The following is a 6,000-nucleotide window of genomic DNA, read 5'->3' as shown; positions in this document are numbered from 1 at the left end:
ATCCAGGTGCCTAAGGTCAACATATATTTTTTTGAAACCTAGACAGCAACAATTATTGGGCTGTAATTCCATGTCTAGTGTTGCATGAAGTGCTGTCAGATTAGGTCAGAGAAAGAAAAACATTTCCAAACATTCTGCATTCTGTGTGCCTGCAGTGGATTAATAGAGATGCATCCATTCATTCGCTTAGCCATGGAAGCACCGGGGGTTAAGTAATAAGCATGGAGGCTTTGGAATCTAACAATATGGAATCATGTACTTGCTGGGTGATCTTGGGTAAGTTATTTCTTCCTGACCCTCATCTGATGAATGAGGGTGGGGGGTTGTGGTTGTGGTGGGCTCTCTCTCCCTTACAGGATTATTGTGAGAATTAACTTTGAGCATACATGTGAAAATACTTTTGCAATCATCAGCCTCTTCTAAAATGAGAAAAATCAAAGAACATAAGAACTGGGAAGCTTGGAGATTTGGGAATCAAAATATCATTGATTTTATTGGAAGTGGATCTTTGAGTAAATGATGGATTTGATTAAGGAGAAGGTAAGAATGTGCAAGGGGCAAGTTGAAATATTTCTCTTCTCAGAATTTTCTTGTGTATTGGTCTCTTGAAATAGATTTGGCTTTTTTTTTGGTAACTTAAAATTTTTTTTTAAATGAAAGTATAGTTGATTTACAATGTTCTGTCAAGTGTGATTGGGTCACTTTGCTGTACAGCAGATTCAGCTTTTGAATCAGAGATAATATCTTTATTATTATATCTCTAGCTCCACTACAGAGCTACATAGCAAGGCATCTTGTGCCAATAGTCATTTAAAACATTAAGTAAATGTTGATGAAAAAGTAAAGAATGAAAAAATACAACTTTAGGTGAAGCACAGTCAAGAAAAGTTTTTGTTTTTTAGGTTTTCTTATTTTGAAAATAGGAGCTCCCTGAATATATCAATCGCAAGAGGGCAGAGTGTATGGAAGGTATTTCAGAGATGCTGATATTATTTCCAATGAGTCAAGGCAAAAGGAAACAAGATCAAGATTATAGAGGAGGTACATGTATCTTTTTGAGCCATGGTTTTCTTTGGATAGATGCCCGGGAGTGGGATTCCTGGATCATATGGTAATTCTATTTTTAGCTTTTTGAGGAATCTCCATACTGTTTTCCATAGCGGTTGCACCAGTTTACATTCCCACCAACAGTGTAAGAGGGTTTCCTTTTCTCCACACCCTCTCCAGAATTTACTATCTGTAGAATTTTTGATGATGGCCATTTTGACTTGTGTAAAGTGGTACCTCATAGTAGTTTTGATTTGCATTTCTCTATTAGTGATTTTGAACATCTTTTCATATGTTTTTTGGTCATCTGTATGTCTTCTTAGGAGGATTGTCTCCTTAAATCTTCTGCTCATTTTTTGATGGGGTCATTTGTTTTTTGATATTGAGCTGCAGGAGGTACTTATGTATTTTGAAGATTAATCCCTTGTCAGTTGCTTCACTGCAAATATTTTCTTCCATTCTGTGGTTTTTTTCATTTTGTTTAGGTTTTCCTTTGTTGTGCAAAAACTTTTAAGTTTGGTTAAGTGGATAAAGAAGATGTGATACATATATACAATGGATTATTCCTCAGTCATAAAAAAGAATGAAATAATGACATTTACAACATTATGGATGGACCTAGAAATTATCATGCTGAGTGAAGTTAGACAGTGAAACACAAACATCACATGCTATCACTTATATGTAGAATCTAAAAAAAAAAAGATAAAATGAACTTACTTGCAGAATAGAAACAGACTCATACACTTTGAAAAATTTAGGGTTACCAAAGGAGACAGGTTGGGGGGGGGAGGGACTCATGGTTTGGGATAGAAATGTTCTAAAATTAGGTTGTGATAATGGTTGTACAACTATACATATAATAAAATTTGTTAAATTAAAAAAAAAAAGACCATAGAAGAAGGCTTAACTGAAGGAAGGAAGAGAAAATTGGCATGAAGTGCAGGAAAAGGCCTCACCTTGGAGATATAAATTTAGAGACACTCTGAGATGTTCCTTGTGGTGAGGAAGAAAGTCGACACTGCTCAAGTCAGATGATTTCTCCCTTCCAGGAATGCAAGGGTTAAGCTTTTCCTGCTGGATAAGAGGGTGGATTGAGGGTTTTGAATGGTTGAATGCTGAATGTTCTATAAGAAATTAAGTGGTTACTCGATAGGACCTGGTATAAGGATATCAGGCTCTCAGGAGTGATGAAAAGGAAGACTGAGTGTGAATTACAGGTTAGCAATAATGGAGAGGGAAGGCTTAGTGACCAGAGGGTCAGTTGTTATTTTTGGAGTATATGCAGGGCAAGAAAGGTATGTTGGTGCCTTGCCAAATTCTCACCTTGCATGGCCCAACCTGTAGGTTTTTTTTTTTTTTTTCTTTCAATGGAAGAGGATAAGCAGGAAGGCTGTATGAAACTTAAAAACTGATTAGAAGAAGTAAGCTTTGGAAATAGAGATGAAAAAAAATATATAAATTTAGAATTACTCTAAAGAAAAAATATTTCATAATTGAACCTGTCTAGGGGTGGCAGGGTTGTCTCCAGAAGGGCAAGTTGCCAGCAAGAGGGAAGCTCATCTAGCCCAGGGAATGCAGTGATTGGTTGGGATTAAAACAAATGAAATTCATGATTCTTAGGATAAGCTTGAGTGGCATCCTAATACTAATCTAGATAGATATGCCCCTTCATTCCTTGTCCAAATTGTGCTTAATACTTATTATTTTTTATTAAGCAAAGTAAATACAGAGTTTGGAACAGATGAACTCTCGGTTCCAAAAACTCAGATATTTTAACAGATTTTGAACTAGCTTGAGCATTATCACTGCTAAGTATGAGTGTACACTACTTCATCCTCTGCCAACTGTTTTTTGAAAAGCATTTATTACTTTTATAACAAAAGTTAATATGTGAATATTTTATGCTTATAAAATGTTTAGTTAAAGTATAATAGGATAATTTATTTTACCGTTCTTCTATTGTTGGGCACTTGGTTTTCTTCCAATTGTTTTTCTTATTCAGACTGTAATGTAATGAACATCTTTGTACATACTGCTTTGCTTCAGCTGTGTTAGTGTGTCTCTAGGACAATATGAGATTGCTGTGTTGAAGTGTAGACACACGAATCAGGTAACTTCCTGAGAGGTTATATCAATTTACAGTCCCATCAATAGTGCATGAGAGCAAGCTCAATTGTTTAATAGTCTCATATAACATATAACTACATCCTTAGGATGATGAAGAATATAAAAAAGCAAGCTCTTTGTCTCAGGCTTTTAAATCAGGAAAATGTAACACATTGAAAGAAATATCAGATGGTATAAGTCACAAAACACAATAATGAAGATATTGCCAAGTCTCTTTTATTTGATGTATATAATGTGCTTGAAATGTTGAAAATCAGTTTATATGGATGGGTTTTGCATTTTCTTCAATTTTTCCATACATTGATTTATTTTGCTTAGTTGTGATCATGCTGTGTTACAGTTATTTTCTCCTTTCCTCTTTATGTTGTAATCAGTAATTTCTCATGTTACTACAAAAGACTAAAAACATTGTTAATAATAATTGCATAACATTCCTTTAATAGGATGTATTTAACTAGTGTCCTTAGATTGTCTTCAGTTTTTCTTATCATTAGTAAGGCTCTCATAAGCATATTTTGTGGCTCATTTTTTCCCCCATATTTAGCATTATTTTTATAACATATAGTCCTAGATTGAAATTACTAAGTCACAGGAATGCTCATTTTAAGAGTTTGAAAAATATGGCAAAATATTACTTATAGGAAAAGTTGCACCAATGAATAGGACATCCACTTCACCATAACTTTGCCATATTGTTTTAATTTTTTAATAATCTTTAAAAAGATAATTTGATGTTACCAATGCTGTTTTAAATAAATATTTTTAATTTTTAGCTGCATATACCTATCCTTTGTCCATTAAAATTATCCTTTAAATTAAATCTCCAAGCTTTGCTATTGTGGATCATTCTTTGCAGTGGGATTATGACCTGTGAGTTCTATATTGTTTAGCAGCATCCCTTCTACATACTAGATACCTGCAACCTCCCTAACTTGTTAACAACTAAAAATGTCTCCAGAGATTGCTAATTATCTGATTGGGGAATGATATCAGACCTTTTGAAGACTGTTATTTTTAGCAAATAAATTTTCAGTAAGGTAGCAAACTGCCTATTTAGTGGATCTGTTTTGGAAGTTTAGATGTTTGTATCTAAAGTGAGAAACCTTCACTCATAAGTGTGAAATAACTGCAAGTGAAGACAGGCTAAAAAGTGAGGGACTAATAGGCTCATTGAGGTCAATCTGGAAAGTTTTAAGAAGACTCAGGGAATTTAAATCAACTGCCTGAGTTCACCTTCGAAGTAGCTGGGACTAGAAATCAAGCTTTTTTTTTTTTTTTTTTTTAACTGAAGTATAGTAGACGTAAAATATTACATGATAGAATTCAAGTCTTTGTCTCCCCCCCCCCGGCCCCAGGACTTGGGTCTTTTCATAATTCCATACCATCAAGCTCACCATCCCTGCTGGGTCTTTCTTATTTAAGGAATATTTTTAAGAAAACCCACGTGAGCTAAATGATTTCAACCACTCCCCTAGGCTATGACTTTAGTGGCATGGAGTTCTTCAGTTAATGTTTAATGTTTAAATGATTGTCACTGTACTTCAGGCTTGATCCCAATAGTTTAAAAATTCTTGGAGAGTACTTGGGTAGAGGGCTCTAATCACAAAGATCCCTCACAAAATACTATTAACTAGGACAGCTTCAATAGCATCTTGACTTACCTTGTTAGGATTAAGATGGCTCCTTAAACTGGCAAGTAGTGCTGATGCCTAATGCAGACTTGCATCAAACCCATGATATTTACTGAAGAAATGATGGAATCACAGTCTGAATCTGGCTTCTTGAGCATCACTTCCTTTGCCGCAGTAGAGAGTCAGGTCCTGCCCTTTGCACTGTGGAATGTGTGAATAAGAATAGAAAATCACCAGCCTCATTCAAGCTTGCCTGGAATCCTACAACTGGTTTGATTCAGTTCTAGGCACTGCATGTGGGGGAATGAATGCAAAATATACAGTCTTTGGCTTTATGAGTCAGAGAGTTTTATTGGAAAGATAAAATATGGGATAGCTACTATTTATAAGAAGTTTGCTTTAGAGAGATTCAGATGGTTGTCCCAAATAGAAGGATATTGACTGAGAGGTCCAAGACTATAGTATATTTGGAATTTGTCAAAAAAAAAATAGGCTTCCTCCTTAGCCCTCTCAACTCCATTCCTGAAACTCTGCCTTAAGTTTCCTAAAATGAGAGCGAGTTCAGAAGCTGGGGTGACAGTAGTTGTAGTGAGTGAGAAGCAGAAACTCAGAACCCATTTACTCCGCACGCAGATATTGAACAGCTCTTTGTAAGGTACTATATGGTAGCTATGATAAGGGACTACAGAGCAAGCAAGCTATGATTTCTACTCCCAGTGGAGTCTAATCAATACTTTTGATTAACTTCAAGAAGTAGCATATTAAGAGCTTTTTAAAGGAAAACTTGAATTAGAATGTTGCTCTGCCAATTTGTGACTTGTGCATATCACAAACATAATGCTTCTCGCTTTCCCCATCTGTAAAGTGGTTTCAGTATTTTCTTCCTCATAGGATTCTTACAACAATAAATGAGACAGTGCATTTATGTCTGTGGAACACAGTGTTCTTCAATAAGCGCTGTGTTGGCTCTGCAGACCCTGAAGCCCTTCGAAAATTATTCAGCACAGTAAGTGTAATTTACCTAAAATTAAGACATAGGTTGAAGACCTCTTTTAAAAATGCACTTTTAAATCAAAGGTTCGAGTCCTTGGGGAGCTTCCCTCGTTATGAGGCAGTTGTGAGTTAAATGCACAAGGGTGTGGACTGAAGAACTAAGACTAGGAAATGAATCAACGTTTTGGAATGGAGGGAG

This window comes from Sus scrofa, chromosome 15, assembly GCF_000003025.6.
Source record: "Sus scrofa isolate TJ Tabasco breed Duroc chromosome 15, Sscrofa11.1, whole genome shotgun sequence".
Classification (NCBI taxonomy): domain Eukaryota; kingdom Metazoa; phylum Chordata; class Mammalia; order Artiodactyla; family Suidae; genus Sus; species Sus scrofa.
This window is presented reverse-complemented; position numbering follows the sequence as displayed.